General features: G+C 35.0%; 1 long non-coding RNA gene across 3 annotated transcripts in view; it reads right to left on the reverse strand.

The window, feature by feature from the left end:
• Positions 1–26,628, reverse strand: part of LOC137233869 (uncharacterized) — a 278,410-nt gene that overhangs the window by 60,639 nt on the left and 191,143 nt on the right. For all 3 annotated transcript variants that reach the window (XR_010947586.1, XR_010947584.1, XR_010947585.1), the window contains one exon: positions 11,652–11,692. This is a non-coding gene — a long non-coding RNA (uncharacterized lncRNA). The remainder of the gene's footprint in view (positions 1–11,651; positions 11,693–26,628) is intronic.

Genomic DNA, 26,628 nt, shown 5'->3' on the forward strand with positions numbered 1-26,628 from the left:
GTGGCTGCTTTCTTTAGTGTGTACATGAACATAAGCGTGGCTTTTTATACTCAGCTGAGCAGAACTCACAGAGTATATTAACTTTGTACGCATAACGGTAATCAGGAACGGCATAAACTAATCGAGATGGATATAGACTTCAATATATCAAAATGATCTGGGGGAAAAAAGAAATTCATTTAGCCATGTCCGCCCGTCCGTCCGTCCGTAAACACGATAACTTGAGTAACTTTTCAGGTATCTTAATGAAGTTTGGTATGTAAATTCCCGGGCACTCATCTCAGATCGCAATTTAAAATAAACGAAATCGGACTATAACCACGCCCACTTTTTCGATATCGAAAATTTCGAAAAATGAAAAAAATGCCATAGTTCTATACCAAATACGAAAAAAGGGATGAAACATGGTGATTGGATTGGTTTTTTGACGCAAAATATAACTTTGGAAAAAACTTTGTAAAATGGGTGTCACGCCTACCATATTAAGTAGGAGAAAATGAAAATGTTCTGCAGGGCCAAATCAAAAACCCTTGGGATCATGGCAGGAATACTGTTCGTGGTATTACATATATGAATAAATTAGCGGTACCCCACAGATGATGTTCTGGGTCACCCTGGTACACATTTTGGTCGATATCTCGCAAACGCCTTCACGTATACAACTAAGGGCCACTCCCTTTTAAAACCCTCATTAATACCTTTAATTTGATACCCAAATCTTACAAACGCATTCTAGAGTCACCCCTGGTCCACCTTTATGGCGATATCTGGAAAGGGCGTCCACCTATAGAACTGCGGATCACTCCCTTTTAAAATACTCATTACCACCTTTCATTTGATTCCCGTATCGTACAAACACATTGTAGAGTCAGGATTACACGACGTGCATCCATCCACCCGCTATCGTTGACAATCTGAAGCCGTCGCTAATTACTGATGATCAAACATTGTCTATGATTAAGCATCGCTTCTGCCGCATCAATCAATTAAGTATTTAACTCTTTATTACCGGCAATGAGCTATGATAGATTGGCAAATACAAAAGCACGTACAAAATAGGTATAATTGGCTTGATTTGCTGACAAATACTTACTAAAAATAGATGTGTGAGATCAGAGCTATTCAATGCAACATACGGAACATGAACACGAATGTGGATATTTACATACTATATATAAAAGTTGACTTATAAATAGTTTTTGGTTATAAAATATTTAGCGATGCAGCTACAGAACGGCAAAGGGTGAGGCAGGATATGCACAACTAAGAAGTTATGCAATGTGATTCAGATGTTTAAAGATATATTCTTTAATTTATTGGAACCCGGTATAAGGCATTTAATTATTGGTTCTTGACCACAGCAATACTACAACAAAGATCGTAAGCTTTGTAGTGCCCCTTGTTCCATTGGATAAATCAGACTAGGGTGTCTTTGTTGGTGACTTTATTAAAACCCTTCTTGGTATTCGGCAACACACAGAGCACGCTCAATTCTAATTTCTTTATTATTAAAAACATTCCCTATATTTCAGCATTTATCGGTGATCTCTAAGGATATCTACAACGTCAAAGGGAAGCACTAGTTTCCAAGATAATCAACGCTAAACACCGCAACTTCTGGGATTCATATGAATCTGTCCAAGATCTTATACTACGACAGAGTTCAATCAAAACCTGCAGGGTGTATGATTCACTTTAAAACGACATAAGTTGCTTTATTAAACCAGGACACTCATGACCGTGCAATGTTTTAATAATACAAGTCCATCTTCAACCAATTCAAAATGAATTGGAAGAAGATATTTGGATTAGCTACATTGGATTTGCAAAGTTTTGTTGATGGTTTTCTGAGAAATTGTCAGAATGTGGACCAGGATGATCCCATGATGTGTTTTCAAAATATGGGTATCAAATAGGATGTGCTAATGAGGGTTTTTACAAAGGGCAGTGGTTAATAAGAAGATCGAGATGAAAATAAGAGAAAGAGTTTGAATCGAAGAAGGATTAAAAAACAGGGTGTGAGGAAGTAAAATAGAGCGAGATGAAGGAGAGGAAAGAAAAAAGGAGTAGAAATTTGGGATAAAAGTGAAGAAATTGCATAGGAAGGAGTGGAACCTATATGAGGGGAGAAGATGAAAAAATGTAGGAAGATAAGGGGGAAGAGTTAATTGGGAGAAGAAGAGAGAAACATAGAGAAAACGAGAGAAAAAGAAAGGGGAAGAGACAGGAATCAAACATGGAGAGAAAGAGACAGGAAGGTGTATGAAAAAAACATATGATTACTGAGAACGCAGACACACCACAGAGAGGTATATTATATGACAGGGGAACGTCTTAATTATCTATCTATATTTTATATGTACGGATAAATAGGGGTTTAAAAATTGTTCACATAAGCCATCATCCAGTGAGTTTCCTAACTCCGTATCACGCGGAATTCTCTGGATCATTGGGAGACTTGAAGACCAGAGGTCGTGATATTTTTGTACATATGAGTTGTGATAGGCAGATATAAATAAATACGCTAAGGCCAAGCAGCGCCATCTATTTTTGAAGAAAGTAAGTTTATTTAAAGGCAGTGTTGCCAAACTAAAGATAAGAAATTGACAAATTATCTTGCTCACAAATTGAACCAGACTTCTATCTGGATTTATCTGGCTCAAATCATTGTTGTTGCATTTACATGCAAAATTATTTATCTGGTTTTGGTTCTTTGCGACGGGATGGTGGCTATAGTTTCGTAGTGGTTTGTAAATACAAAAATTTTAAAATAGGCCGGTCATGTGAAGCAAATATTAAATAATTGGTATCGATATTCCAAATATGAGGAAATTGAGGTGAGATAGATAGGTGGGAGTGAGGAATGAGTCGCAACAATTGCATCTGCGACTAATATATACAAGGAATAGGTAAACAAACTTAATACGTACGTCACTAAAACTACATGTATGAGATGCATTTGTGTATATTGAATTAATATAAAATTTCAATTTTTAAAACATATGTATGTATATATTTTTATAGTAAAAGAAAAATGTATATCAAAATAAATTTTTGAACATGAAATATAATAAAAAGCAGCGTTTCGGGCAAGTTATGAAGGAAAAAAGTATCATCCAAGAGCTAGCAACACAATAACAAACAGCAAAGTACTATGGGCCTACATAGCAGCTTTCGGTACCGTCAGTCAATTAGCGCCCTAAACTGAAAAAAAAGTTGATGATACTGTGGCGAATATTAGTAGTTTCGAAACGTCAATAAAAAGCAACAGTGAATATGGGATGAAAATATGTACACAGGAAATACACACAGATAAACATATTGTAACGAATTTATAGAAATTTCGCTTATTCCAAATCTTCTGCTAACGTTCGAATCACTAAACTGTCGAATAAATAACTCCAATATTCAATAATGCAAAAATGGTCTTTATGAGAGTACTTGAAAGTACTTCACAAGAACTGTTGGATAAGAAAATATAACTTGTTATATACTGTGTTGTTATATACTGTTTTGTAATCAATCAAATATGCTTTTATTTTTATAAAAGCCTATAAAAAGACAATCAGGGAGAATATTGTCAGTCAGTCAGAAGAACGTTTTAAAATAAATAATTAAATTATTCATCTTTGAAAAAACTCTTTACTTTAATAAGAATACGTTGAAAGGAATTCAAGAGGTTATGGGCAATACCAAGGATAATTCTTACGGCATAAAACAGTTTAACGGCTGTGAATTTGACGATTGGGAATTTAGAGTGAAAATCCATTTTGATTCAATTGGATTGTTGGATGTTTTAACGGGCATTCCAACAGAAGATGAAGAAAAATCTGAAGACTACAAGAAAAAGGATAAGAGGGCTAAGGAGTGCCTTGTGACCTTTATTCACAATGATAGCCTGTCGTATGTAAGGGATCAAGATAATGCAAGGGGAATGTGGCAGAATTTGGAAGCAGTATTTGCAAGAAAATCGGTGATTAATCAACTAATGGTGCGCAAAAAGCTAGCTACGTTGAGGATGGGTGAAAGTAAGTCTGTTGCTTCCCATTTGCTGAGATTTGAGAATCTTGTGAGGCAGCTAAAAGGAAGTGGAACTGATTTGAAGGAAGAAGATAGCCTGGCGCAGTTTTTTCTTACTTTGGGTGATAAATTTGATCCAGTTGTAGCAGCATTACAAAACTTGGAAAGCTTAACATTCAACGTTGTAAAAGAGAGGTTGCTCTTGGAAGAAATCAAACTGGGAAGCAGAGTAGAGGAAGATTCTGAATTGAAGACTGCATTTTCTGGAAAAAAGACATGTGAGTTTGGCCACAAAGCTAGGAAATGTTGGATGAGGGAAGCAAAAACAGCTACAAATCAGAGGGTATGTTTTGTTGCTGGTAAGTTTGATAACATTGCGGCTTTGAAAAAGGAGTGTGTGCTATTTAAGTTGGACTCAGGTGCGAGTGATCACATAAATAAAATTAAATAATATTAAGAAACTGGATGCTCCTGTGGTGATACATGTGGAAAAAGATTCACAATGCTTAGAAGCAAACTTTGTTGGAGAACTGAATGGACTTACGTCTTTGGTTGTAGTGAGCATGAAAAATGTGTTATATGTACCGGAGTTGCGAGATAATCTGATTTCTGTTAGTAAAATGACGAAAGCTGGATTAAATGTTGTATTTGAATCAAATGGAGCACTTATTCAGAATGATGGTAAGATTATTGCAAAAGCGTATCCAATTGGAAGTTTGTATGAGCTTGAAATTGTAGTAAAGGAGAAAAATTTAGTAATGACTAGCTATGAAAGTAATTTAGAGGACTGGCACAAAAGATTGGGTCATACAGCAAAAGAAAATTTGAAGAATTTAATAAGCAGAAATTTGATAAGTTGTTCGATGAAAAGTAAGCAAACTAGACTTCCTTTTAATGCAACAAGAAATAGAGCAACACGAGTTTTAGAAAGGATACTCAGTGATATCTGTGGTCCAATTGATCCTGTAGGATGGATGGTTCAAAATATATATTATCGTTTATTGATGATTTTAGTCATTTTGCATTTATTTATCTTTTGAAAAAGAAGTCAGTCAGAAAAACGCTTTAAAATAAATAATTAAATTATTCATCTTTGGAAAAACTCTTTACTTTAATAAGAATACGTTGAAAGGAATTCAAGGAGAACACTTCACAACCAATAGCGTGCTTAAATCAAATTTATTGCTGCTTACTAAGCTTTCGCTCGTTTTATACTCTCTGCTGTGTCGTTCGCATACTTCTAGGCGTTTCTTCTTCTATAATTTACTACTTAGTTACCAGCTATAAACTATAGATGCACGTTTATAGCTTCTCGCATAGCCATATGCACGTGTATATGTGACTGATACTTCCACCGATGATTGTATACTTTTTTGAGTATCTCAAGTAAAGTAATTTAGTGGACTGGCACAAAAGATTGGGTCATACAGCAAAAGAAAATTTGAAGAATTTAATAAGCAGAAATTTGATAAGTTGTTCGATGAAAAGTAAGCAAACTATATTTCCTTTTAATGCAACAAGAAATAGAGCAACACGAGTTTTAGAAAGGATACTCAGTGATGTCTGTGGTCCAATTGATCCTGTAGGATGGGATGGTTCAAAATATATATTATCGTTTATTGATGATTTTAGTCATTTTGCATTTATTTATCTTTTGAAAAAGAAGTCAGTCAGAAAAACGTTTTAAAATAAATAACTAAATTATTCATCTTTGGAAAAACTCTTTACTTTAATAAGAATACGTTGAAAGGAATTCAAGAAGAACACTTCACAACCAATAGCGTGCTTAAGTCAAATTGATTGCTGCTTACTAAGCTTTCGCTCCTTTTATACTCTCTGCTGTGTCGTTCGCATACTTCTAGGCGTTTCTTCTTCTAGAATTTACTACTTAGTTACCAGCTATAAACTATAGATGCACGTTTATAGCTTCTCGCATAGCCATATGCGCGTGTATATGTGACTGATACTTCCACCGATGATTGTATACTTTTTTGAGTATCTCAGATATATGCATGTGTTTGTGCATATATCTCCGCTTCTTGTATGTACATATGTGTAGACATAATAATTGATTTGTTTATGTAGATACAAGTGACTGCTTAGTATCGGCTTAGAGATGACAGTATGCCTTAATGTGGCTAATATTCATCACAATATACATATATAGCGAAACCCAATATGAGATTCAGAAACGAGAAATAAACAAGCAACTGTGAGATAAAAAAAACGAGAAATAAATGAGCAAACTATTCGATCGAGAAGGCTGTTCGCAAAAAGACTAGACCCTGAGAGCAATAGTCGAACGAGGCAAGCGTAGAGGTTATAAGCGGCACAGTCCAAGTGATGGTCAACCAGTTTGATTTTAAAACTTTATAAGGAAGTACGTGCGTTATTTAATTGTGAGTGCTATTATCTAAGTACTGTTGTAAATAAAGTACATTTTGCTATAGTGAATATTTGAGTTATATATTCGACAGTACAGCGATTCAAACGATAACAGAATGAGCTCCGATTAAAGTACCCCGTCAACATATTTAATGATCAATCCTAGCATCGTGACTGACTAACACGATATTTATGAATACTTCGTTGTATTAATTTGCGAAATTTTGGGCGTTGAAACAAGTCAACGGACCCATAGCACATATATGTATAGTGAGGTAACAGTACTGCCACTGTAAGCGTAAGTGTAGGTGTGTATGTAGCGACGACTACATAGTTGTTTTGGCAGGTGAAATTAGCTCACCGTCGATGCTGTTGCCGAATGCGCTTGATGCAACATGACACTGCACGGATTCTTAAGTTTTCATTCCAATAATAATAATTTTGTATTTTTAATTTTTGGTTATAAGAATCAACAAGTCTATAAATATAAAATTAACATTATAAGAACTACGTAAGTATGTGAGTTTCATGCGCATTAGTGTAGCAGTGACGCACAGAGTAACAACCAAGAAACTGAGACATACATCTAAGTACGTAAGGCTAGTGAGAAATTATATTTTTTTTTGTGAGAATATAATTAAATGTATTTATAGCAAAAGTATTTTTATGATGACGATAGTTCATCAGTGTGATGGACACTTTGATTCTGTGGCCTAATGATGTCAACAATCGAAAATTTGTATCATCGCTAGATCCTTTAACAATCTGAAAATATACTTATGTTATTTAACGAGCACGGGTGAACGAGTCATGGTGAAAATCGATACAATATGTTTACTGAATATCGAAATTGTTTTAATTATCGATTCGAGAGAGTCGAATGTCTTTAAAAAAGTTAGTGAGTACCATTGAAGCTTGTTATAGAAAGGTAATAAATTTTTTATTGAAAATATATCGATTTGTTGGCAAAACGTAATCGATTTATTATCGAAATGCTATGAATTTTTATCGGCGTATTATGGATTTATTAACGACAACTCATCGGCTTGTTATGACAGAGATAACGCTTAAACTTTAATATGAAATCGATCGACATCTTTAACCCCTCGCCAAGAAGCTAATGACTCGGCTGTAACAAGACAATAACAAACTTATAACTCGACGATAATACAGTGGTATTGCATGTCACCGATAAAAGGCCGAAGAAGCTCTTCATAAAAGACCTAAATTGTTTGTGTCTGGTAAAGCTGCCTCGGTTTTGATTTAACCGCAAACCTTGGTCATGCTCTAGATGATTTGAAAAAAATGTTTGTACGTCCAAGCTGTATGTTTAAACAGCGAACTTCAGGAGTACTTGGTACTCACACCTTTTTTCCTGCACTCTGCGTTTTATCCTATTTTACTAAAAAAAAAAACAAAATTATAATATGATATTTATTTACTCATAAATATTTGTGATTTTATTTAGTAATTTTAATTGGAGCGTTTACAGTCGCTATGAGCTCATTTTGGAGGCCGAAACCAATGTATTTCCCTTCTTGCAAATGGGCGTCCTATATGAGCCTCTTAACATATGTACATATATCATTTGAGCCTAAATAAGAGTCCGACATGAGTCTTAAAAGGCTTTTAAACAGCTGATATTATACTCTACTGGAACTCTTTCTGGCGTCATTTTTAACTCTAATAAACTCTGATTATATGACACCTATTTGGAGTTTTTATTAGGCATGTTGTTGTAGTTGTATTAACGATAAAGGCACTCCCCGAAGGCTTTGGGGAGTGTTATCGGTGTTGATGATCCTTTGCCGTATATATATCCGGTATTTTCCGCTAACAAAGCACTATTAAGGTACTAGCACGACCATATCGGGAACGATTTATATGACCATATAAAACCTTCACGGCCATAACGCCCTCCCACCCCCTGGGGTCGCCAGAGTCTCGGCATCGTCACCGCTTATTGGGGGCAAATATAGTACGACACACAAGGACAGAGAGAGGCAGCTTTGCGGTCCAAATGCTTATACAAAAAAAGAATAGCAATGGTAACAATAATGTATAAATATAATTCATTTTGTATTAAAATGAAAAATTGTCGTAACAAAGTAACAATATTTGTTCCAAACTCGTTTTGATGAATGGTAATTTTTGCCTGCTAGGTTCGGAGCTTTTAGACTGTTAAATAAAAGCCAAAAATTAAATTTTCTTTTACCCTCCTTCGCGTTTCGACGCTTTTCTGATTCGTACATTGTCCACTTATTTTGGGCTCGTTTCGGATTCTTAAATTATGAGGGTAATGAGCATGTTTGAGGGGTAGCTTTGTGTGCGTAAATAGGTGTACTCTATAAACATTCTCGCTTCAAGCCCTTACAGTGCTGGAGTTCAATATGGTTCCGAAATATGTAAAAAATATCAGCCTCAAAAATGATATCACCTAAGAGTCTTTTATGACTCCAATTTGATGAAGTTATGAACAAACGAAAAATATTAAAATTAGTAAACTATGCAGCTCTGGAATAAAAACTCAGAAAATTGTCTGCCACAATTTATTCTAAATAAATATTTAATTTAACTAATGCTAATTTCATTTCTATGTTATCCTCATGAGAGATTTATCACAACAATTTTCTACCCTATGTTTGTCGCTTCGGATATGTGTAAAAAACTCTTCCTAAAAGCCCTGAAATAGTGTCATTAAAGAATTCAAAATTAGCAATAAGGCCCATATATGACATCGGAAGGAGCCCTGTATAAGACTTATGTAAGAAGCAAAATATGAGCGTGCTAGAATTCATATAGCATTCACTTCAGGCTCCTAAATGAGTTCATAACGAGTGCAAACGATCCAAAGTTTGGACTCCTTTCAGAGTAATTGTTGACTTCGAGTGTTTGCTGGGTTCTTTGTTTACAATCAAAATGAACATTTTTTAATTCCAAATGCCGTATAAATTTAATTGCTGAATTTTAATTCAAAGCAGCCTCCATTCAAATGATGAGGGACCAAGAAAGCACAACATCACCGGTGGTGTCCCTTATGGTTCTGTTCTAGGGCAAACGCTAAGGAATGTGCTAAAAATCGACTTTGGTGGAGAGCACGCAAATTGTCGGCTATGCAGATGATATTGTCGTAGTAGCAGTGGCCACAAAACTGAATCTGCTCCAAGCATAATGTAATGGTGTCTTAGGAAAAATAAGACAAACATAGTTTTGGTTAGGTCAGAGTGGAGTATGGATGAGTTAGTCCTAACCATTGGATATTATCAAAGAAACACAAAGCCTTATTTGAAATATTTGAGAGTAAACATTGACTCAAAACTAACTTTTAAATAGCACTTCAGGGCGTTGGGTGGGAAAGTTTCTTAAGTTAGTGGAGCTCTAACGGGGACAACCCCAACATCGACAGCCCAGGCGAAGCTACCCGTCAGCTGTTATGCAGCGTAACCAGCTCGATAATATTTGCAGCACCACCAAAAATATATACCAGCAGCCTACCGATACTTGTTTTATCTCGGAAAATTCCAGTGTACGAGCGGAAGCTCGGCAAACTAAATTACCAACTCACGCAGATATTTAGTAGGCTGGGCGGCATCAAGGAGTATCTACATAAACGTAGGATAGCGAAATATCCTTTCTGGTCACACTGTCCAACCGAATTGGAAAAGGCAATGAACACTATGTGTTTTCACAGAGAAAGACACTCAGTTTTTGGAGAGAAGCCTTCAATGAGGAATGTAGTTCGCATAATGTGCAGAGACATACACTGTTGAACTGCTGTGAGTAAGAAGACGTTTCTAGTGATGCATGCTGAAAGGGAGCGCAAATAAATGCGCATGTGAAGCAGCTGCGATTAAAACTTTATCTAGTATGCTATATGTGGAAATATACAATATAAGTTTAGATTGTGGGAGCACAATGTACGTGGTTGAGTTGATATGAGCGAAAGCTCTCCGCAATGTTTTATCGACGAGTTATAGCTTTGTGATCGAAAAGTTTTGATAAATTACAAAAATGCTATCGATTTGTTAACGAAAAGCTATAGATTTGTTATGGGAGTGCAACCAATTTGTCATCAATTTGTCATTAAAATGTTATGGAATTGCTACCGTAAAGTTATTGATCTGCCTTCGAAAGTTATTGGTTTTCAAACAGTTCAAGAAAGTCCAATCTGAAATGACACGGCGACAGTGAAACGCAAATGTGCTATTCATTCGGCGTAATCACTGTTTCACCCTCTTCAGTTCGTTACTTATGCATAAGTAATCGAAATATTCGATTTCTCAATGCTAACTAGAGCTTCGCATCTCAGTTAAGTGCAAGGAAAAGGTGTAAACAAAATTCAGCTGTTTGACTTGTTTCCGTGTATTCACAATCGATTTTTGGCGATTTATTCTACAAAATATTCACAATTGACGATTTAACCGGAGGTTGGTCACCTTATGTTAGTGAAAAAGGAAATTGAAGCTATCTGAAAAATTGCTATCCTCCAGGTAAAATCTAACTTAACTGCGGATGGTTAAAGCGGTAAAATATTTTAGTCGGTGTCAAAGTACCATATACGAGGTAAAACTTGAAATTATAAGTTCTTGTAGATTGATAATAGTACACGTATAAAAATAAATCATAAATTTTCCATGAACGGCGTTCATAAACATTCTGCCCTTGGTTTTATAAATAAGTTCATTGATTTTAATGATTTTTTTATAAATTAAATGAATAATTTCATAGACATTTATGAAAAGGCTCATAAAGGTAATGGATGCAAATTCATGAAGTAGTCTTAGAACAAAATTCAGTTTTAATGCTTTATGAACAATGTTTGTGAATGCTTTACATAAACTTCTATGAAATTATTCATTGAGTTTATGAAGCATTTTATAAAATGAAAGAATTTATTCATACAACTGATGGTGTTAGTATTGCCAATCAATTCTTTTGTGCAAATAATCGCATGAATCTCCAGGTCGAAGAAAACGGTAGGTGTTGCAGTATATTACCTAATTCTTCGTTTACTTAATTTTTATTTCATTTCAAGTTCCGGAAATTGGTGCTGAAGAAATGGTTCAGCGTGTGAAGTTCGACAATTTGACTGCGCCAATTATAGAATAAATCAATCCCAAACAAAATTTCAAAACATACACCAAATATTTCGCGAGTGGCCAGAATATAAGAAATCTGATGGATATCGCCTGGTGAATAAATCATAAATCATAAATTATAAAAAAACGAATATTTGTATAACTTACCACTCATCATTTACCATTTTAAGAGTCCTCTTGGTGTTAATCTGTAAATAAGAAATATAGTTTCGTTTAATCGTAATGACTAATAATTATAAGTTCATACTAAATATACGCTTAAAGCGCTAGATTAAATACATCTCTATAGATGTCATTAGGTTTAGACCAGTTTAAACATCCAATAATATACAATAAACTCTTAAAGGTAATCTACGCATTCAATATCTCCCTTCCTTATATTTTTTTTCTTAGCTGCTGTTAACGTATTTTTTTGACGTTTCCTTTGTATTAGGTGCTTCCATATCTATAGCAGTGGATCAGACCACCATCTCAAGGTATTTTTTTAGCAGCAATTTACATTGAAGACTGGATGGGATTTAATGGGTTTTGTGGAACTAGAGGGTAGGTCCGGGAATGGCCTAGAAGTTTTAATGTGGTAATATTAAAACGCTCACGGCAAAGGACCATCAACACTCATAAAACTCCTTAAAACCTTCGAGTAGTGTCTTGATCACTACAACAGCAAAAACACCATCTCTATATTGCGTAAAAAGTATGTACATATCTTGAATTTGTGCACGATTCCCTATTATCGAAGGGATAAGGAGTTGAGTACGAAAACTAAGAAAATCTCTTTATATGTGAACTTCGTCTTAGACTTTGGAAAATAATGTAGCTCGTGTAAACCAAAGCACGTTGATTCAATGCAACCCAACTCAATTCATTCAACAGATGGATTTGTCCTCTGTTGTTCCAATATATTTGTATTGAGGACAGCCACAAAAGCCAATACTTACAATATATATGTACATATATATATTGCATTTGCCAATCAGCCAGCCCTTTCCATCAATTTTTAATAAATACCGAGTTATGCTATTAACCCCTTATTAATTTGCATAATTATTTTCGATTGCCAAATACTTACTTACATATTCAAATATTCGAGCTTCAACGACAGAAACAATTTATTGATTTGTATTTCTTTGTATGAATCAATGAATGAACGGTTGGTGCTAAAATAAACCTTTATATAATTTATGTAAATACATAACCCTATACCATCTACCTATATATGAGTAGGTAAATGCATGAACCAGTGATGTGCACAAGGCATCGGGACTAGTGTTGTTCCGATACGAGTACATTCTCGAGTACTTTGCTCAAGTACCGAATATTTTTCGCAGTCGATTGCATCGTAAAAGTACCTGCTTAAGTATCGAGTACGAGGGCAAACTATCGAAGGATCGATTACTCAAGTCAAATATCGCCTACTATAATTTTGTAAACTTTGCTTTTGTAGACCACCAAATTGTAGTTTACGATTTTCTAAATTTGGCCTTATACAAATACTATTGCATTCCACTCATAAATTGACTCCCTGAAAAAAGCCAGCATTTGAGAGTTTTTATAAGAAATCACCATTATTAATCGACTTTAACCCGCTAAGCGATTTTCGCCGTTTCTTAAAAAGTCCCTGCTTCCAAATTCGGGAGCCGATAGAAATAATTTCGAAGTCATCGTCAGGATTAGGCATATCGTAAATATGCGATAGATAAGATAGTCTTTACTGAAATTCTATTTTAGGTTTTCCATAATCCAGTATTTCTATGAAAGGCAACTCATGAAAACTCGAAAATAACTCGCAAAGTTCGTATGATCTTAAATTTATGTAAAAAATCGTTTAATATGCGAGGTTTCCATGGCTCTGAGGTAATGACGAGTTTGAGCGAGCTGCTTATAAAGTAACAGATAAATTTTCATAAGTTTTACTGATACGAGGAAGTGCCGAGTATTTCTCCTAGATACTTATTTTGGTATCGATTATTTTTGTCGAACTTTTCATATGAGTACAGGTTTCGAGTACAAGGTGATATCGGAACAACACTTAACGGGAGTAACGATCTTGATTTCAATATGAACCGGATAGGCGTTTGTACATAAGGCTTTTGAAATTCGTTAACGAGACGGAGAGAAATCCTTTTTGGCAAAATAAGAAGCTTGAGTTTCAAAACTGAGAAAATCCTGATTACCTAACCGGTTAAAACATTTTTGAACGATCTTTTATTGAATTTCAAAACTTTTAATATTCCGATGCGTTTTTAATTATACCCAGTTGTACTTGTACACAGGGTATTATAACTTTGATTGGATAACGCTAGTTGTACAGGTATAAAGGAATCGTGATAGATATAAAATCATCAGCATCGAAAAAATATTTGATTAAGCTAAGTCCGTCCGTCCTCCATCTGTCCGTACGGTAAGACGATAACTTGAGCAAATATAGAGATATCCTCACCAAATTCGGTATGCGAGCTTGCCTGGGCCAAAAATAGATTGGTATTGAAAATGAGCGAAATCGGACGATAACCACGCCCTCTTTTTTGAAGTCGAAAATTTATAAAAATGGAAAAAATTAGATAATTCAAAAACGAATACCTCTAAGCAATTGAAATTTGGTAGGTGGATTGGTTTTATGACGCAAAATATAAATTCAAAAAAATTTTGGAATATGGGCGGGCGCCACCCATATTTAGAAGAAGAAAATTTGAAAGTTAAGCAAGCCGTAAATCAAAAGCCGTCAAAGATATAACATTAAAATTTGGCACAGACACCATCCTTGCCAAATTATATTAACTGAGTGAAGATCATCAAAATCGAACATCTTCGGTCGGATACCGCTAATTTATTTATATATGTCATACCACGAACAGTATTCCTGCCAAGATTCCAAGGGCTTTTGATTTCGCCCTGCAGAACTTTTTCATTTTCTTCTACTTAATATGGTAGGTGTCAGACCCATTTTACAAATTTTTTTCTAAAGTTATATTTTGCGTCAATAAACCAATCCAATTACCATGTTTCATCTCTTTTTTCATATTTGATACAGAATTATGGCATTTTTTTCATTTTTCGTAATTTTCGATTTCGGCCATATTTTATACCAATACAAATTGAGTTCAGATAAGTACGTGAACTGAGTTTAGTAAAGATATATCAATTTTTGCTCAAGTTATCGTGTTAACGGCCGAGTGGAAGGACAGATGGTCGACTGTGTATAAAAACTGGGCATGGCTTCAACCGATTTCACACATTTTTACAGAAAACAGTTATCGTCATAGAGTCTATGTCCCCACCAAATTTCACAAGGATTGGTAAATTTTTGTTCGACTAATGGCATTAAAAGTATTCTAGACGAATTAAATGAAAAAGGGCGGAGTTACGCCCATTTCGAAATTTTCTTTTATCTTTGTATTTTGTTGCACCATATCATTACTGGAGTCGAATGTTGACATAATTTACTTTCATACTGTAAAGATATTAAATTTTTTGTTAAAATTTGACTTTAAAAAAATTTTTGTTTTAAGAGTGGGCGTGTTCGTCCTCCGATTTCGCTAATTATTTAGCACACATATAGTAATAGGAGTAACGTGCCTACCAAATTTCATTAACATATCTTCAACGACTGCCAAATTACAGCTTGCAAAACTTTTAAATTACCTTCTTTTAAAAGTGGGCGGTGCCACGCCCATTGTCCAAAACTTTACTAATTTTCCATTTTGCGTCGTAAGGTCAACCCACCTACCAACGTTCATCGCATTATCCGTCTTTGGTAATGAATTATCGCACTTTTTCGGTTTTTCGAAATTTTCGATATTGAAAAAGTGGGCGTGGTTGTAGTCCGATTTCGTTTATTTTAAATAGCGATCTGAGATGAGCATCCAGGAACCTACATGCCGAATTTCATCAAGATACCTCAAAATTTACTCAAGTTATCGTGTTTACAGACGGACGGACAGACGGACGGACGGACGACCGGACGGACATGGCTAAATGAATTTCTTTTTTCACCCAGATCATTTTGATATATAGAAGTCTATATCTATCTCGATTAGTTTATGTTGTTACGGATTACCGCTATGCGAACAAAGTTAATATACTCTGTTAGCTCTGCTCAGCTGAGTTTAAAAATGTGGAATATATGAAATTATATAATGAATGTTCGAATGAGCTTGAGCATTTATGTAATGCCACACTCATCTCTAATATGAAGCACAGCATACCACAATCCTTTTACTTTGCGTTTTGACAATTAAATCATTTTCTATGACAGACTCATTTAAATAAGACTTCGTATAAAATATATGCATAAATACAAATGTAAATCCTTGTATACCTAGGCTTGCCTATAAATTTGGAATAAACGTGAATAATAAACGCACTGTTGCAAGTCACCTTCAATGTTTATTCATAGTCTCATCAATAAATAATCGATTATTTGCAACAACAACTATTCAAGCAATAAGGGGTTTGTACTCTCATACAAAAACATCCTGATTATGAATGCTAAACCGTTATTAACTTCAAACACTACAGCTTTGCTAGCGTTCATACAGTGCAATACACTCCACAATACCCACCAAAAAATTGCGAACCTATTTAAGGCTTATTTTCTGCATTCAAACAATTGTATATGACTTCGTGAAAGTAAATTTTGTATATAAGGATAATGGGGAAATCTCTCCAAAGAAAGTCTCCGTGGCATGTATGTGGATGCTGGTGATGCCTTTCGCACAAGCTGTCTTATTCGATGGGGTCCTTGGTTGGTGGACACCCATACAGAAAGGTACGTGAACCAAAAATCTTGAGGGGGTATGCAGATTAACAATGATTAGCATAACAAGAGACTGTAAAATACCCTGACAGCGGCAATGCATGCCATTCTGCACATCTCACCTGCAGACCTAATGCCAAAAAATATAGCCAACTGCAACAAGGCTTAGGCCTCGGAATAGATTGAGTGCAGTTTATATGGCCATAGCAGTATAGCGTCACTAAATGTAGGGCGAATGGACTACACGATTGCGGATCTGAGCTTCGAAAGAGATTCTGAGCCCATAAAAGATAGATCCAAAAATAATCGATGAATCGACGGTAGACGTCCCAACACATTTGGAAGAAATAAAAGGAGATAAAACAACTAAGGGTGTCTAAGTTTGGGGTGTAATCGAACATTATATACTCAGCGTGACCTTCAGTTGTACAATTCATTTCAGATAAATTACTTTTCTACCTAACACGTGGTACTTGGTAAGTGAAATATGTGGATATAAGGAAAATATGTGTACCCAATATTATATACTTACTTACCTACTTAATAGGCGCTTAACCGTTTAAACGGTTATGGCCGTCCAACAAGGCGCGCCAGTCGGTCCTTCTCTCTGCCAACCGGCGCCAATAGGTCATACTAAGGGAGTTTAATTCGTTTTCCACCTCGTCTTTCCAGCAGAGTGGGGGTCGCCCTCTACTTCAATAGGCGGGTTCCGGTAGAAACACTTTCTTGCCCGGAGCGTGATCTTTCATTCGCATAACATGGCCTAGCCAGCGCAGCCTCTGTGTTTTAATTCGCTGAACTATGTTGATGTCTGCGTAAAGCTCGTACAGCTCATCGTTAAATATTCTTCTGTACTCGCCATGGACCGTGGAGGTCCATAAATCTTTCGAAGAACTTTTATCTCGAACACTCTCAGAGCCGCTTCATGTGATGTTGTCATGGTCCATGCTTCTGCACCATATAGCACGATGAGTACGATAAGTGACTTGTAGAGTATGATTTTTTGCCGAGAGAGGACTTTACTTTTCAATTGCCTACCTAGTCCGTAGTAATATTTATTTGCAATAGTGATTCTTCGCTGGATTTCAGAGCTGTTGTTGTTGTTGTTAGTGTTGATGCTGGTTCCCAAATAAATGAAGTTGAAGAAGTAAACCCATCTTTACCGCTTCTTTTTCCAGTTTTTAGTACCTAAGCAGAACTAACGGTGTGGGTGTTTAGGCAGATGATATCAATGTCATCAGCAATCTTATCATAATCCGATAATTTTTCTTCGAGTTATGGCTCTGTCAGCATATAAAATTGCTTAGTCAAAAAGTTTGACATGTATAAATGATATAAACCTTTTTTCCAAAGATATAGCTTATTTATTTCGCCCACGGCCACTTTAAAAATCTTTTAAATAACATTGGGTGTGGTCCTTAACCGATTTCGTAAAATTTTCTTCGAAAAATTCCTTATAGTAAAAGTTTAATGCTTTTTGATTTATGATTAATAATATTTTTAAAATTGATTTTATCACAAGTGGGTGGTGCCACGGCCATTTTCAAATTTTTATCAAGAATCTCAATATCAGCCTACACATCAAATTTCAATATTCTAGGTGTATTACTTGCTAAATAATCAGGTTTTTTGTGTTTTCAAAATAATATATATATAAAAAGTGGGCTTGGTTATCATCCGATTTCACTTATTTTCAATACCAATTTAATCTGGGTTCAGATAAGCCCGTATACCGAATTGGGAGAAGATATATCAATATTTGCTCAAGTTATTGTGCTAATAGACGGATAGACGAACGGAGGGACATGGCTTAATCAAATTTTTTTTCGATGCAGACGATTTTGATCTATGGAAGTCTATCAGCCCTATTCTGCATTTCGACTTGGATTGGAATTTTTTCGATTTGTCAATTTTGGTAGTCTGTGTTCCAATCTCTTTCGATCCAACTTCGAATCGTTCGATTTTGCGTATTCTGCATTTCGATCGTAGTTCCGTTTTTCTAAGTTGCAAATTAGTTGGCGGAAAAATATTTTCTTTTTAGTTTTTTATTAATTTATAACAGAATTTTAACAAAAATGTAAGTAAAACTTTTTAAGAAACGTATAAAGCTTGATGATGATTGTTTTTTATGTTTCCAGGTCAAAAACAACATGTCGATGTCGAAGTCCTTGGACGTATTTGCCCCGAAAAAGTATCTAACACATACTTGAAAGCATCCTTGTTAAGTCGAAAGTTTTTTTTGAACCTAAATAAGAAAATAAGTTAGTTAAGTTCAATTTCTTACAATTCGTCACTCATCTCAAATGGATTACACAAATCTCGCAATATTTGCCTTTCCATTCGCGCCTGGCAATTTTCGTATGCGTTGCTTTCCAACTCTATAAATAATGCCGCGGCTATTGATTCCATTATAATAGACAGCTATAATTTGTGTCTGTTCGTTGGGTCCAGTTATATGCCAAAGCAAGCTGCCGGCGTAGAGGAAGGTGAAGCGAAAACGTAAACAATCCTTGCGGAAAGAATAAATAAACCTTTATAAAGTATTTTAGGCCAGTGCAATGAAATTAGCATCCTTAAAATTCAGAAAATGTCAACTATATTCGTGCAGGAATCCGTTTTAACAAAACTTGGTGGCCACGGCAGGGAATTGGCCAAAAGAACGACAAAAACACACTTACAATTATGAAAGCACTTCACTCAAAAAAATATAACACTGCGGCAATATATTCTTTTGCTTTTTTTTGTACAAAATGGTGTGGATAATAAAATATAAACGTTTTTCAGTGTTTTTTACAAATTTTCTTTATTTTATTTTGTTCCAATGTTCACACATTCCGTACCAACAGCTGATTTCGAAAAATCATTTGCTCTTCATCTTCTCTTTACGATTCCGTCGTAATGCAGAATACCAAACTTCGATTAAAGCGGAGCGTAGAACGGGAACGTAATTGAAATGCAGAATAGGGGTGTATAACTATCTTTGCTTCGTTATACCTGTACACCCAACAGCTATGTTACCAAAGTTTACATACTCTGTGTGCAAAGCACGCTGAGTACAAAAAAAAAAGAGATAAAATTTGGTACAAAGTCAAGTCAGAATGTGTCACCCATCACTTTGGAATAACCCCTTAATTTTAATTATGCTCATTTCAATACATAAATTGCTATTTTTCCAAAGGGCGCGTATCTCGGCAGTGCTCGGCAAGCCCCATCGCTTTCAGGAATTCAATATCCACCGAAGCAGTGTACCTTATTTCTTATTATCACTTATGCCATGTTTCCTAGGGTATGTAAGTAAGTAAGAACGGTTGCATGTGCGTATATGATTAGAGTCGATGAATTGCAGGGATTTTTCTTTCCATACAATTGAACAGCGGTGCATTTTCGCAATAGAAATTTTCGCATATCATTGTTATTTATTGGTCGTTTTTAGACCGCATGATGGTTTTGTCTAGGGTTTTGGGTTGCAGTAAACTAAAAATGGCACAATGACTTTTTGACGTCTCACTGTTGGCGGCACTTACCCCTACCCCATTATGCATGCATTTATTGTTGGGTTCAATTCAATTAATTGTAGGGTGAAATAGATTTGTTTATTTATATTTAATTTATTGTAACATGATAATGACTTGATAATTGAAGCTATTGATTTGTTATTGATAGCGACAACAAAAGAAATGTTTGTGAGCGATGATTAAAGATATATGGATTGTAGATATTAAATCACATCTGTTAAATTTTAATTAGGATTAGTTATCAATTAATTAGATTACGTTTTTTAATTACCTATGATAATTACAGATGTTTAACAAAAAAAGCCATTACTCTTTAATTACCATTACAAAAAAATTAAAGATTTTGTACGATTACTAAAAAAAATCAAAATAAAAACGTAATGAAAAGTAAGTTTTTCACAGCAGTAGTTAAAATTGGAATAAAATTGCATTAAAGAAGATAATTAAATCATTACCATTAGAGACTTTGAAGCCATCTACACTAAAAAAACAAGTTTACTAGAAACAAGGTAACAGGAACAATGGTAATGATATTTTGCCATATAAATCCTTCTCTAAATCTGGATAAAAATTAAAGCAATTTTTTCCTTGGCTATGGGAATACATTTCTTAAAAATTGTGAAAATAAATTATAGCTCGCCCACAGGTTGAAGATTAACCACAACAAAGGTATCTTTATTAGAAACAAATAGTTTAAGGATTTTTGGAAACCGTTTTCTTATTGGTACTAACAGATACCGATAAACTATTGCTATTTTATCGTTAAGCGTTCGATTTGTTATCAGCTTGTCATCGCCTTCTTATTGCATTTTCTTCGAAAGTTTACACAATAATTTAATTTATTTTATTTAACTTAATTTAACTTCTATGAATAAAACGGTGATTGCCCTCATTACTTTTAAATGCATGAAAACATTTATTTGAAGCAATTTTTAATTTATGATTTATGTAATAATTTTGTAAAAATTTAAAAAACGTGACATTCGTACGGACAAAGCGACAGCTGTTTGGGTTATACAGGGTTCAAATACCACTCCCTGGAGAGACTTACAAGGAATAATCAAAACAGCTGTCGCCTTGTCCGTCCTGATGTCACGTTGTTTAAATTTTTCCCAAATTATTAAGCTAATTTAATTAAATTGAGTTTTAATTTGTTTTTTTTTTATTTAATTTTATTTTATTTTAAATTATTTTATATTTCATATTACTTCACTTTAATTATTTAATTTTTTCCAACAAAACAAGCCGTGCATACATTTCTTCGTGCGCTTGCATGCATAAAAATTGTGTTTGCCTAGAGTTGCTGTACAGTGTTTCCACATTACGCTCCATTGTAGGAACCATTACTCTTACATTCTCTAGTACTCCATACAGTATACCGATAGCTCACAACAAGCCTGCATTTACATATTTTTTACTTATATCCCGTATAAAGCATACCCATTATAGATACTACGCTTACGATTACACTTACAACGTATGCTCCCGTTCAGGATTCCCCCAGTGGGTTAGGGGTTAGAATATACCCGCTGTACGTATGTCTGTCGTAAGAGGCGACTAAAATACCAGATTCAAGGGGCTGTTTAACGCAACCCTTTCAGGTTGCCAGCGCAATTGTCAACCTCGAATCCTGTTGCACTAACAGACAAGTTTCTGGCGACCCCAAGCTCCTCGTGGATCTTGGGGTGGGGAGAGAGGGATGACCTGAAGGTTTAATGTAGCCATATAAATCGTTCCCGAGATGGTCGGCTAGCAGCTTAATGGTGCTGTGTTATCGGAGCGTACCGGATCTGTATCCGCAAAGGACCGTCACATCGTTAACACTACCCAAAGCCTTCGGGGAGAAACCTTATCTCTGCAATAACAACAACATTCCCCCATATTGTGAGCAAATATGTTTACACATCAAAGAATTTAAAAATAAAAATTTTGTGTGACTGTCACGGCTGTAGATTCACAGTCGAGTGCTCTAATCCACTGAAAAATATTTAATCAAGTATTCTTGATAAAAAAATTACAGAAAATTTTCTCTCATATTAATGAAAAGTTCTATACAAAACTTATAAATCATTAGTTATAGTTTTTAAGAAAATTGCTTGTTCAGATTGTAGGAATAATTTCTAGAGCGAATTATCATATACCATTCTCCCTTATTTTAATAGGCATATTCCTCGTTTTTAGGAAAACTTTTTTGAGTGCATCTTTGACTGAAATTTTGTAAACAAAAACCATAGACCAGAATATTTAATACCCTAATAAAATTTTAAATTTATGCTATTTACAAATACAGTTTTTAAAATCCCCTTATCTAATTTAAAATGGTATAACCCACCATGTATAAAGATATTATCGTATTATTTACAGAACGAACAAAAAAAAAAAAAAAAACACGGTTTTAAATTACCGTTAAGAAGAATAAGGCTAGTACTCCGATATGTTCCCAATAGCCAAAGGCACTAAATCAACATTTAACAGTAGCCAAAAACATTTAATTTAACAAGCTGCCGGTAAGATGCAATTAAAAAACCGGCTATGTTATAAGTAAAACAACGTGAAAATACAAAAATCTCACATATGAGTAATGCAATCGATAAACCAAACCAGCTCCGATATAATTGTTTTTCAACACGAAAGAACGATGTAGTAACTGCAGGCAAATGATGTGTGAATGCTTATACATAAAATTCTAAAGATAGGTATAAGAACGTGTTAGTAGTTGTTGTATGTACAAGTATATATATTTTAATTAAAGCGCGAAATCATAAAACGAAAATTTAAAAAACAAAATTCAAAACAAGCCCACCACATTTGGAAGGCTATATATACACACATATACATACATTCATATATGGTATACATATGTATGTTTATATTCTACTTCAACTTGCTTCTTCAATGCGCCGGCAAAGTGCTTTTATCGACCTCCATCCTCTTGACAACACTTTTATAAATTTTTTGGTTTTGGTTATACCTAAATGTTTTTAGCTCAAAGACACTCATTAATTCGCCAAAAAACGATATAAAAATGTATCAGATATTGCATTTAACGGTTAAGCAGGAAAAGCAATTCAGGATTTCACGAATAACAAGCGTTGGAGAGGACGTGATTTCCAGCCACAATCTTATATATTCACCCCTATTCTGCATTTCGATTACGTTCCCGTTCTACGCTCCGCTTTAATCGAAGTTGGGTATTCTGCATTACGAGGGAATCGTAACGAGAAGAGGAAGAGCAAATGATTTTTCGAAATCAGCTGTTTGTACGGAATGTGTGAACATTGGAACAAAATAAATTAAAGAAAATTTGTAAAAAACACTAAAAAACGTTTATATTTTCTTATCCACGCCATTTTGTACAAAAAAAGCAATAGAATATATTGCCGCAGTATTATATTTTTTTGAGTGAAGTGCTTTCATAATTGTATGTGTGTTTTTTTGTTCTTTTGGCCAATTCCCTGCTGTGGCCACCTAGTTTTATTAAAACGGATTCCTGCACGAATATAGTTGACATTTTCTGAATTTTATGGATGCTAATTTCATTGCACTGGCCTAAAATACTTTATGAAGATTTATTTATTCTTTCCGCAAGGATTGTTTACGTTTTCGCTTCACCTTCCTCTACTCCGGCAGCTTGCTTTGGCATATAACTGGACCCAACGAACAGACACAAATTATAGCTGTCTAGATATTATACTGGAACCAAAGCCGCGGCATTATTTGTGGAGTTGGAAAGCAACATATACGAAAATGGCCAGGCGAGAATGGAAAGGCAAATATTGCGAGATTTGTGTAATCCATTTGAGATGAGTGACGAATTGTAAGAAATTGAACTTAAAAGTGGTAAAGTTTAATGACTAATTTTCCTATTTAGGTTAAAAAAAACTTTCGACTAAATAAGGATGCTTTCAAATATGTGTTAGATAATTTTGCCGGGCAAATACGTCCAAGGACTTCGACATCGATATGTTGTTCTTGACCTGGAAACATATCAACAAAAACGATTATCATCAAGCCTTTTACGTTTCTCAACAAGTTTTACTTACATTTTTGTTAAAATTCTGTTATAAATTAATAAAAAAATAAAAAGAAAATATTTTCCGCCAACAAATTTGCAACTTAGAAAAACGGAACTACGATCGAAATGCAGAATACACAAAATCGAACGATTCGAAGTTGGATCGAAAGAGATTGGAACACAGAATACCAAAGTTGCCGAATCGAAAACATTCAAATCCAAATCGAAATGCAGAATAGGGGTGATTATTTCTTATTACTGTTTTTGTGTGCAGGTCCCATTTTCGCTCTTATTTGGAATCAAAATCTATAAATAAAGCTTTGGTTGTAAAAATTGAGATTCGTGCTATTAGCGAGCTTTGGGCATTAGTGGTTATGGTGCTTTTGATTAGCAATATTTTATTAAAATAATTTGTTAAAAATAAATGATTGTGTGCACACATAGAAATCTATTTGTACTATTGCGCTATTGTGAATATTTGATTAGAACTAACACTGCATTACCGGCAGTGGCTAACATTCGCCATATGGCAGCGCAAGCGCATGCAAGTTTTTATTGATAGATGGTTGATATATAGAACAGCTGATTTCTGTTGATATAAAACTTTTGTATTTTGTTGCGCAAGTTGCACACGGGTCCGGGTAGTTATTATTTAACGCAATAAGTACCTGCTTTTTAATCACGAAGAGCGAGTCAGAGCTATCAAATATAATACAAAGCTTAATAAAATACTGCCAAAAACAGTGGAATGCTTTGCGCATTTCATCATTTGATGTAAATGAGCTTAAAAAACTGATTGGAACTGTGTAGAAGGTGTGAAAAGGATGCTGAATTTAATCAAATTCAGCAAAACCAGTCTGTTGAGCAAACCCTTGATTAATTTCGCAATGAACAATACACTAAGCATTAATGGCTAGTAAAAAAAAAAAGATTAGGAGAATATTTCGCCCTTGTTCACACGACAGTCCCCTCAACCCAAAGGGCAAGAACGATTTTGAAATGATTCCATTTTATCGTAGTAAATATGATACCTTGGGTTCCAGGCTACTGACGGATACTCCAAAATACTGTAACGAGTCTTCAGAATTCTCAAGATTCTTTGAACTGTCGAATAAATACATTCGAATGTTCTGTTTATAAAATGCTTAACAATACTACTATTGTAGTACATCTTCACAAACGAAAGTGTTCGCGTACTTCGTTTATAACGCGTTAAAATCAAATTGTTTCCCCATCACTTCGACTGTGCCGCTTTTACACTCTCAGCTGCCTCGTTCGCCTATTTCTTTTAGTATCTAGACTTTTCGCGAAAAGCGTTCTCGATTAGTTGCTTATTTACCATTCCCATCTGCTGCATCTCATATGACTCAGTGCCTTCTATGTATGTGTGTGTGAGTAATGTCATATCTTTGTGGCTGTGTATATGTGTGTGTAATTTCGTCTACTCTCATAGCTGATGAATACATGTGTGCTCACTTTTCGATTTCGTATCCTTACATGGAATAGCTCAAATTTAAGAAAGTATTTCAATACATAACTTAACTCCCAAATAATGTTTGAATATAATCTAATATTTCTCTAGCTAGACTTAGCATATACCCGCGGTAGGTCGTAAGGGGCGACCAAAATAACTAAATGATTCAAGGGGTTGTGTAGCGCAATTTATAGCTTCTCCAAACCCTGTGTCAACCTCACCTTCCCCGCTGCGAATCCTGTTTCTTCAGCAGGAAAGGCTCTCGCAACCTCAAATTTCTCATGAAATTGGGGGTGGTCATGGTCGGGCTTTTACTTTTTACTGCAACGTATCGGATCTATATCCGACAAAGGACCATCAATAGTATACCGAATTAGTTAGTATACGGCCGCAGGAACTGCACATATCCGTAACACTATCCTAAACCTTTGCTGAGTGTTTTTACAAAACCAACAAAGTAAAATTTTCGAATTTTTAAAAATACTTCGGAAAAGAAAGTGTTGCTTTCGAAACCCCACTCTGTTAAGAAAATCAAGTGAATGCGAAGTTGGACTACCTCACTCGAAGAATTGGCTAGGCTGCTTTGTTATACTAGACAAAAATGTTGTATCTAACTAAAACTCGCATCTAGGTATAAAACATTCGCCTTCAACCAAACTTAGAACTAGTACTTGCTTTTCTCTCTTTTTTTACTTCTTGGAAGTTTTTAAAATTTTATAGTTTTAGATTTTATGGTATACCCCCTATGTAAATATATATATATATGAATGTACAGTTCGCGGCAAATTAATAGCGCACAATTTTTCTTTCACATAAAATATTATGCGTGATTTCGTTATATGGCTTGAAATACATAATAATAATTAGGATGGTCCTGTCGACTCCGAGCGACATATGCTAAGGCAGCAAATTTTTTGCTGAGAAGTTTTTTTTGGAGCAGAAATACACTGCAAGCGTGTGCCATACCATTGCCGAGGCGTGGTTTCGTTCAGGGAAACTTTTTCTAAATTATTTTGAAGTTACTTTTCGAGTAACTTCAACAGAGGCCGTGCGGCTTGGTAGACATGTAACAAAAAAGTTCTAAAAAGTACCGGGCAAATGCTTGAAACTTGTATTTTCGTTTTTTTGTGAATATGAAGTGGCTGTTGTTGTTGCTGTAATAGACCATTCACAAATCGTCATCCATATGCTCTAACGGTAGTCCGAAGAAACTTGCTGTTTAAACAGTGTTATACTATTTTCACACACACGGCTTATTGAATAATGAAGGCAGTTTTCTACATTGGCGGCCACCGTGGTGTGATGGTAGCGTACTCCGCCTACCACACCGGATGCTCTGGGTTCAAACCCCCGGGCAAAGCAAA

The sequence above is a fragment of the Eurosta solidaginis genome, chromosome 5, assembly GCF_040869045.1.
Source record: "Eurosta solidaginis isolate ZX-2024a chromosome 5, ASM4086904v1, whole genome shotgun sequence".
Classification (NCBI taxonomy): domain Eukaryota; kingdom Metazoa; phylum Arthropoda; class Insecta; order Diptera; family Tephritidae; genus Eurosta; species Eurosta solidaginis.